The following is an 11,070-nucleotide window of genomic DNA, read 5'->3' as shown; positions in this document are numbered from 1 at the left end:
TAGGGGTCAAAATACCCCACCCACCCGAGCTACATTTTTGCCATTTTAAATAACTCATAAAATTATCATATTTTACTATATTTTTTAATAAGACATCATCAAATAATTGTGTTAAGATTCACAATTTTATATATTTTCATGAGAAAATATGAAATATTGCAATCACTTTAGGTTATAGACAACGTGCATGCAAATGTAATACATATAAATCACATGCTGTTTCTCAATAAATCAAGCCTATTTGTGTTTCATTCAGAAAGGTTTTGGGTACCAATAATTTTCTTCAATTTTAGATGTCAAAGTAAGCTTACATGTATAATTTTAACCTTTATTTGATAAAGATACTTTAAAATGTAACATACGTAACAGCCGCCACTCAAATTTTCCACCTTGAAGAATTAGCAACATTGAAAATACTCCAGCAATTGCATTTGTATGCTTTTAATTAAAATAAACTATGCACACATGACCGTTATGATTTTGTTGGACTTAACCCTGTAACTATTCTCAATTATAGGATGTCGACAAACTACAGTAAAACAACGGTGCCTCTTTCAGCATCACTGTAAAGATAGCATAGATTTAATAGCATTTTATGGATTCTGCTTCAAAAGATAGCATATTGATAATTAACAATAGACTTGGTTACAGTTTGTACGCAGTCTGAATATTTTTGTCTTTCATTCAAAATAAATACAGAACGTATGGGTATCTAAGAATCAAATGTACGTTACCTAGGTTTTAGTTTATACTTATTTGTTATAGCTCGATTGTAATGAAAGCTTCAAGCCTTTTGAAACCACTCTTTGAGTCCGATTCCTGGAGAAACCAATACTGGTGCCATATGAGAGGTCATGGTCGTGATCCTAGTGAGGCTCGAAACCAGAACCACTGGATTGAGCGGCCGGCACCTTATCCACTAGACCACCTCTCCTACCTAGGTTTTAAAGGTCACCTATTCAATTTTATATTTCGTATATAATTATTCTAGGCTAATACATAAATCATGCTTACTGGCATCGCAAAGCACCAACTCAGTCAGTTTTTACAGCATTACAAAGATGAAATGAATAATATATTATGAAACATACGTTACCAAGATTACACAGAACATTAAGTAATATTTAAGCTACATTAAGTAACATTAAAGCTATTATAGTTTTGGGGTTTCGATGGACTTAGGCGGTTTCAAGACAGAGGATTTTATATTTTAATGCGTTGTTTTGATATTCACGGAAGGTAAGATTGTATTCATCACTGAAATTATCGGTTTATATGCATTATGTGTTCAAAGTTGCTGATATAATTCCTGAAGTAAATAAACACGGCACATTAGGAACTTATGGAGCATCATACATATACAGTACAACATGGGTACATGTAGTGAAACAAATGACACTTTTTGTAAAACATGCTTTTTAAAATAGTTCTGTTTCTGACCATGATGATTTTCAAATATCACTTAAAATGTGGGACGGAATTACTGAACTAAGAATTCATATTACATTCCCTTAACGGAAACATAGATAAGACTCCTTGTTCATATCCTGATTGTGGTATCATTATTGTCAGTTCTGCGTTCTTACTAAAATTCAATATTCTATTTTCAAAACTATTAACAAATACAAAGAAACTAGTTCGTTCAAAAATTGGTGTATTTCAACTGTTACATTTAGATTACCTTGGTATGTAACTATGTTTCAACCATTAAGTCTAGTAACTACCTTAATCTAATTTCGGTAACGTATGTTTTAGAACTATACAAGAGGACACATTATAACACCTATGTACACCATATGACAGAAATATACTCTAAATTTTGATATGAGAGGTTGCGTGGAAGTCACTTTTCGGTATCAGTATCAGAATAAGTTCATCATACACGTATAAATGCATATGTACATACTTACAGAGTCTGTACTATTTGCTTGGAAAACGCCAGTGGTAATTTGATATCTTCATGACATATCTGTAAAAACTCTTTTTAGTTAAGTGCTTTATTCCGTAGTAAAATCATTAAGCTACATCCTAAAAGGGATTGAAACATACGTTACTTTAAATATTAATTACAACAATACCAATAATTATTGCTCATACAACCAAATAAAAAAAAAACAGATACGATACACGACTTTTTGATTCCAGGACTTGCTCAATTTATAGCTGCGAAGCTCTGTACTACCAGTTCATTATGTCAAGCAAATGCATGACTACAGATATATTCATAACAGTTTGGCACTATTTCAGAGGAATACGCATTTGAAGGATTTTGTTGAATGATGTATGATATATCTGACTATTTCTATTTCAAACAAAACAGATAAAACTTTCAAGCACAACCTAAAGGTACATCAATATATATGCATCTTAAATTGCTTTGATAGGTTTAGAACTGTATATGCTCATTTCTAGGATACACTGTATATGTAACATCTATCAGGCAGCCATTCTGATACAAATTAATATTACATTTTAGCTACATTCAAAATCCTTTGAATGAAAATTGAGAGTAACATGTTTAGTTTTAAAAGAAATAAAAGCAGTATTTAAATCATATTACTATTATGTCTTTTATGGTACGCATTTTGAAAATGGCGCCATCTTGATTAAAACAATAGAAGTAGTTCATATTGGTAACGTAGTTTTCAATTGAACATTATAAATCCTTTAAAATGTTTAAAAAGACATAAGTGTTTGTACAATGATCTTTTTCACTACCTCAGAAGAAAGTGACAATTTCATTATATGTTCCATTCTCCATTTCTCATAATTCCACTAGGATACACTGTATATGTAACATCTATCAGGCAGCCATTCTGATACAAATTAATATTACATTTTAACTACATTCAAAATCCTTTGAATGAAAATTGAGAGTAACATGTTTAGATTTAAAAGAAATAAAAGCAGTATTTAAATCATATTACCGTTATGTCTTTTACGGTACGCATTTTGAAAATGGCGCCATCTTGATTAAAACAATAGAAGTAGTTCATATTGGTAACGTAGTTTTCAATTGAAATTATTTTAACTTCTATTACAGCAATGATTACTTAAATCTTATCCATATGTATGTTTGCAAACTTACTTTTGGCGACCAGTTTGAAAATGACAGGACAGTATCTTTATTAGATTGATCTGGATAACCAAACTTCAATCCTTGGAAACTTATTTGGTTTGTTTTATAATACTGAATATCTAAACAGTAGTAGCTCATCAATATTTGTACATGTAGCTGATTTCAGGTGGTCATTTTGTGAGCGGTAAAATCCTCTGTAACATGTTTCAATCAATATCAAGTGATTCGTGTTATAGTTTTGACTTTTAAAGAGCTACGCCTCTTTCATATGTGCATGTGTGATCAAATTTAAAGCAGTTATTTGGAAATTTGGAAAGTGGTGGCCGTCTAAATTTGTATAGTCTGCGTAACTAAATAACCTAATTTGTTGGTAGTTTAACAAACATAAATTTTGGGTGATTTAATAACTACGTACAAAATGACTACTAAGAAGACCTAAGCTAGAAGAGAACTAAAGTCATCAAAATATAAAAACTTTTGTTGCATTAACTCATATGTATAATAATTTTGGATTAATTTGAAATAGCTGTCATCTTGAATAAAGACTTATATTGCTGGATCTGCTTCCATTTTGATGTTCTCCATAGGGAACTTCCATAAAACGTTTGCGGTCGTTTTAGTTTTTGCAATACTTTCATCATTTTTACTGCACTAGCAAAGAATAGGTCTGTCAGTATGCAATTCGCCCAGAAATAAAACATAAACCATAGGTTTAGCCAACTGATATTAAAGTGTAAAGGTGTCTGAAATTTTAGTTAATTATTCATTCATTTTGTTTTCATTACTGTAAACATTAGGATTCTGTTCCTTTATAAAGGATTAAAAGTTCTAAAGATTTCCCGCATAAATATATGTACTAATGTGGTGGTGGGGTACATCAACCCCTACTTTTTACATTTTATTCAGTATATAATACATATCGTAGCATTCTTTGACAACAAAAGTACATTATTGATTATTTCAGACATTAAAAGATAAGATTTGTTATAAGAAATGTCGCATAAATGTCTCTTTTACCATCCAAATCGGCGATATCCCTATGCAATGCTAAATCGTATTTATTAGACACCAACGTTTTTAAAATCGTCATTAAATTTTACTGACATGTCGCTCAGACCGACATCCACCCTTAAAAGTTTCCTGAATGATAGTATAACATCATGGTATAGCTCAACCTTTGCCTAATTTCTGGGTTACGACTTTCAAATTTTTTGGCCTTGGCCCACGGACCAATAATCATGGTCCGGGTAACCGGAACGTCAACATGTTCTGTCGCTGACGTCATGTAGCAACGACATTATGGTGGGTATAAGGTGGTTGAATCATTTTCAGATCAGTTGTCAAATAATGAAAAAAAAACAACAATAAAATGACGCTTATAAGTTTGTGGAAAATATTTAAATTGAAAAAAAAAACCCAGATAAATGTGAAGTGAAGGTATATAATAAAAAGGTCAATAAACGGCTGGTTGTTACTTTCTACCTCGGGCTATCATGACAGTAGGTATACCATTTTGGCAAGAAGGTAAATTAACCTCATACTAATCGATATGTCAAGTTTCAGCATTTAATTTTTGTTAACAATTGGATTGGTATGTTGCTTTTTATAACGAATCATTGAAAATACAGCCCTTCAAAACAGACTTAAATATTCATTTGATACCATTTGAAATCTACAGAATCATGCATGATAATATAATTGCCACTCAACTATTTCAAAATATGTTATTAAGCCGCCACTAAGAGAATTCGAATACTAGACTGACCCTGGTTTATACAAAGAGATTAATAACCTTCCGGCCATAATGGCACACCTAGTGCAGTAATGATTCGAGGTGTTTAGCCTCAATGTGAAACTAGGTGTGCCATTATGGCCAGAATGTTTAGGCGTAAACAAAATTGTTTGTTTCCGGTATCCCGACCTACCCTAAATTTTTGGCCCGACCCTAAATGTTTTTATGGCTTTGGAGATTATTCTTTTTCAACTTTTCAACAAAAAGTTGCAAAACTGCACTTTTTATGCTTTAAACATGGTCAGTGGTGTTAGAAATTAACTTACTGATACTCTAAAGGCATAATCCCCTTATTTATGTTCATTTTGACACAAAAGTAGTTTCCGAAAAGTCTCACATAATAAAAAAAAAATAAAAAAAATAAAACATTTCCGACCTACCTACACTAATTTTTTGAGCATGCTACCGGAAACAAAGAATTTTTTAGGCCTTTTTGGCATTTTGATGTCTGGCACGTTTGTTCACATGAACCCTCAATCCAGTGCAAATTTGTTACTGTTTTAACGGAAATTTGCTTGTATAAAATAGTTCATTTTTAGCTCGAAGAATAAGTAGAGCTATCCTACTCACCACGGCGTCGGCGTCACACCTTGGTCAAGTTTTTCGTACCAGTCCACATTTTGACAAAGTCTTTCGATGTAAAGCTTTGAAACATTCAACACTTGTTTACCATCATCATGGCCAGTTGTAGGCAAGAGCACATAACTCCATCAAGGATTTTGGCTGAATTATGGCCCCTTTTGACTTAGAAATCATGGTTAAGTTTTTCGTACCAGTTCATATTTTGACAAAGTCTTTTAAGATAAAGCTTTGAAACTTTCAACACTTGTTTACCATCACCATGGCCAGTTATAGGCAAAAGTACATAACTCCATCAGGGATTTTGGCTGAATTATGGCCCCTTTCTACTTAGAATCTTGGTTTAGTTTTTCGTACCAGTTCATATTTTGACAAAGACTTTTGAGATAAAGCTTTGAAACATTCAACACTTGTTTAAATTTACCATGGCCGGTTATAGGCAAGAGTACATAACTCCATCAGGGATTTTGGCTGATTTATAGCTTCTTTCGACTTAGAAATCTTGGTTAAGTTTTTCGTACCTGTTCATATTTTGACAAAGTCTTTTGAGATAAAGCTTTGAAACTTTCAACACTTGTTTACCATCACTATGTCCAGTTATAGGCAAGAGCACATAACTCCATCAAGGATTTTGGCTGAATTATGGCCCTTTTTGACTTAGAAATCTGGGTTAATATTTCGTACCAGTTCATATTTTGACAAAGTCTTTTGAGATAAAGCTTTGAAACTTTCAACACCTGTTAACCATCACCATGTCCAGTTACAGGCAAGAGCTCCATCAAGGATTTTGGCTGAATTATGGCCCCTTTTGACTTAGAAATCTTGGTTAAGTTTTTCGTACCAGTTCATATTTTTTGTAAAGTGTTTGACATATGACTTTGAAACTTTTATCACTTGTTCAGTATAATAGTCTCTATCTGTAGGAAAGAGAACATAACTCTGTCATCTATTTTGGCTGAATTATGGCCCTTTTTGGACTTTGAAATTGGTTCTGTGTTTATACAAGTCCATGTTTTGTCAAAACTATTTGACATATGGCTTTTAAACTTTGAACACTTCATTATCATTATGATTTCCATCTAAGGCAAGAGTACATAACTATTTTGACTGAATTATGGCCTTTTTTTGAACTTTGAAATTGGCTCATACATTGCCATTTAGTGCAAGACTTATCGAAATCAAAGAAATACAGGAATATTGTTTGTCTAATCTATTTATTTCTTTTGTCTGAATATCCGTGGAAATATTTTGACCCCATTCTTCAATCAGTTCTTCGAATAGTCGAGCGCGCTGTCATCAGACAGCTCTTGTTATAAGTGTTGTTTTCTCTCCGGCTTATGTAAATAATTGTATGGTTAGATTAGTAAAACAGATCCTCTGGTATTTAGATATATAAATAATCACCCGTCGAAGGAGTGATTATAAATGTCTGGTATGCTTGGTTTTATACTAGAATTCAATAACCTTAAATTACCATAGCCAGTAATAATAGATGTTCCACAGAGTTTGGTATTAGTGCCTTTATTACTTTTGAATAATCAGACACTGGTGAACATTCCTATTTGTATAATGCAGGGTTTCAGAAATCCAATGTTCGGAGCCCGGGGGGCTACTAGAAAATTCTGTCGGACTACTGAATTTTTTCAGAGCGTGCCCGCCGGGTCTCCATGAAGGAAACGTGAAACATACTTTTGACAGGACTGTGTTAATAATCACTCTGTTTACTGAGTGACACCTATTGTCAAAATCGACAAACAATTAATTGTAGTTTGAGGCAAATATAGACTGATCCAATAGCATCGAAGTCACTGATTCATATTGTTCAAACATGCAAACCAGTTTTAAAGGCACAGGCCTCCAGAAGGTATGACAACAACAAAAAAAAGAGAGAGAGAAAAAAATCAGGTATCAGGAAACTAATGCAATACTAGTTTTTCTTAAGAAAGCTTTAAAACTTAATTACTGACAGACTATAGGTTATGGAAACACGTGAGAATTAGTTGTTAAAAGCGTTTGTAACGCTTTACTCAAGGCAAACTTCATTAATTATAAGCATCTATATTTAACATGTCCTATACTAAGATAGTTTAGAAACAAAAACACAGTTTAAAATGTTCATAATTTGTCAAAGCTTCAATTTTAAAGAAATACTATTTTTAGACAAAATCTGGAGGTCAGTGCCTTTAAAATTTACCACCACCTGCCAAAGTGTACTTTCGTATATTTATCTAATTTCGTTAGTTGCGGACCCCGAATTTATGCTTTTAAATTTAAATACTTGCTCAGCATGCAAAAAACAAAAACGATTAATATTTAGCAAAAATTGGCAAGTATGAGTCAGAAACTATACAGTATTCCGGAAAAAGAATACACGGTGACAAGAAAGTGAGAGACGTTATTTACTCGGTTTAGTCATTTTATGAAACTAACTTATTATAATATGGTAAGAATCAGACATAAATATTTATCAAGATTAATTGATTGCATAAGATTGATACTATAAGGTGATTTTTATAAAAAAATATTATTGACAATACTTTTTATGATACTGTCATTTTGCAATAATTTTAAGGAAAAAAATTCCCATTGTATATGGATTTTGGGAGAAATCGTTTTTCGCTTAAAATGTGTGAGTTGGTCCCTTTAATTCGAAACTTGATTCTTTTCACTTTCTTATTTTACTTTTTTATTGTTTCTCCCGTCACCTGAACTGAATAAAATAATTAAACCGCACCACGAGAAAACCAGCATAGTGCATTTGCGACCAGCATGGATCCAGACCAGCCTGCGCATCCGTGCAGTCTGGTCAGGATCCATGTTGTTCGCTAACGGTTTCTCTAATTGTAATAGAGCGGACATCATGGATCCTGATCAGACTGCGCGGATGCGCAGGCTGGTCTGGATCTATGCATGCTGGTCGCAAACGCACTATGTTGGTTTTCTCATGGCGCGGCTCATTAATGTATTTATAATCTTCAGATATATTTAAAGCAACTTGCCGAATATGGCGCTGTAAAGCACACTGGTTTTAACTAAATGGAGCAATTTGCATTCCATTATTGCACTCTTATTTTGTATTTACTTGGACCTCTTATCCAAATTTACCGTATTTAATCATTGAACAATTATTGACAGCTATTACTCGGCTTTGAATATTTATAAGATATTTGACATTAAATGAAAATATGGTATTTCCGTGTTCCGGGTTTATTGATAATGACAACATTCCAGATACTTTTTCCCAATTTTATCTAAATATTTCCGTCGAGTCAATGTTCTTTATACAAAGATAAACTTACATTATTTTCTTTCTATAAAGTGAATGTAAATTAATAAATCTTATCTGTAGCCATTTTACATTTTGTTATCATATACCTATCACGCAGATCTATCTATATAGTCGGTTAAAATGTCATCTAAGCCTATGTTATTTGTAAATGTCTTGCCAACTCAAAATAAATCTGATCTTATTTCATCTTGCTCCCGTTTGAACACTTGTTTGATTATGGTGCCTTAATGATTGTCTCCCTTTCGATTAAATTTACACTTTGCATTAAGCAAAAATCAATTTCTAATACAAACTTGTATATTCTGGTTAAGATTTTTCGTATCAAAATACAGTCGAACTTCGATGGCTCGAACTCGAGGGTCCCGTGAAAATTAGTTCGAGTTTTCCGTTGTTCGAGCCATCCAAATGACGGCCATTTTGAATTTGGGAATTTGAGGGCATGATGTGTTACAAACCTTACATCGTAATATATTGTCACATTGTACCTAAATGTGTGTATGATACGATGATAAATAAAAACCGAACGGTGAAATATGCTTTATTATTTATTTTCAAACATGACATAGATACGGAAAAAACACGGATAAAACACTAATATAATTATAAGAATTTGGTGAAGACAGCATCAAACAGAAAGACATGAATAGCTAACCTTTTTGAATCATAGTCCAGTACAAATATTATCAATTATTTTGCTTTCCAGTAGCCGACTTAGCTATCCCCCCGTATCCGGGTCCTTTACTAAGTTGTTCCGCCATGCTAAAGCAGTATGAAAGTTGACGTCGGATCTCCCGTTTTTATGCAGAAAAAATAAAGACAAACGTAGTATGTACATTGCTCAATCATTTTTTATTCATAAATCAAAGCCCATTAAAGCATTGCAGTGAACGAAAGTCACTTTGTTTAATTTGTTTACCGACGCTAATTACGTAAGCGTGTGAAAATTACGCACGCGCCGGTTAAAGGGGAAGCTTGGAAAATGTCAGGCAGAAATGTGAAAAACTTTGTAAACACAAGCCATCCCGGGAAAAATGGTCTGTTCGACTGAATAGGTGTAATTATCACTGTAATTAAGCCGAGGGGACCACCAAATGAGTTCGAGAGTTCGAATTATCGAAGTTCGAGCGATCCGAGGTAGAACTATATAGAATAAAGAAGGAATAAATTTGGGACCGGGCGACGAGTTCGAGCGATCCCGGGTGTTCGAAAGATCCGAGTTCGAGCCATTGAAGTTCAACTGTAATCAAAAAGGCCTAACGGCATATGTCCTTTTGTAAGAAAAAAAAACTTTTTTTCTGCCATCTTTATGGGACAGTAGAATATAATGAGACACTCTTAAAATACACTGTTAATATATCCTTCCTTTCTGCTTCTTTTGGTTAATAACTAAATCCTTGATACTTAACTTTGAAAAAAATCGGGCATGATAAGACTGCTTTTATCTTTTCATTGAAATGTTTTGTGATAAATGGCTGTTAATTCGTTTGCCGTTTCCCCTGACAGTTATATTATTAACCCTTATCATGCTGGACACGACTGATTCTGCCTTTACGACCAGTGTAGATCATGATCAGCCTGCATATCCGTGCAGTCTGTTCATGATCTGCGCTGTTCGCTATTCAGTCAGAATGTTTTTGATTAGCACCCCTTTAACAGTTAATGGTACTGTCCAAATTGTAAGATGGACAAGTTCATTATAGAAACTTAGCATATTACGGTAAGGGTTAAGCGTTTCCTAACGAGGCTAGTAGTTACCTAAACATTGATAAAAGTAAAACACACCAGCAGCCGTTTTCAAAATAAGTTTCTACAATCATGTAACGTCAGTGACGTCATGTGTAATTGTAATGCAGAACGTCAAAACGTGTGTCATTTGTGCGTGACGTCATCTTAGTCTGTCTACTATATTCAAGTTTACGGTAAGTCCTTTATTCTGACGCTATTAGTATAACTTGCATTAGATATGCTGTATATTACAATGTTTGCCGTCAAACTTAACCTGCTAAATTTCTAATATGAACTGGTCCATCATTCAATTTGTGTATCAGATCATTTTATTATTTGAAGGAATGTTCAATGCAAATTTACTGACTGAATAGCGAACAGTGCAGACCATGATCAGCCTGCACGTCGTGCAGGCTAATCTTGGTTTGCACTGGTGGCCAATCAGAATCATTTGCTGACAGCAGGTTAAAGGTTAAGCACTGTCATTTTTTTATTATTTTCTACTGTTTGATATAGATCCACTGAATCCGTTTCATGAATTCCGGCTCCTTCCAGTTCATCTAGATAGCAGTCTTTGCTACAAGGTTTTTAGTGAGTTAGGTCGGT

Source organism: Mercenaria mercenaria, chromosome 12, assembly GCF_021730395.1.
Source record: "Mercenaria mercenaria strain notata chromosome 12, MADL_Memer_1, whole genome shotgun sequence".
In the NCBI taxonomy this organism is placed as follows: domain Eukaryota; kingdom Metazoa; phylum Mollusca; class Bivalvia; order Venerida; family Veneridae; genus Mercenaria; species Mercenaria mercenaria.
Note: the sequence above shows the minus strand (reverse complement) of the source record.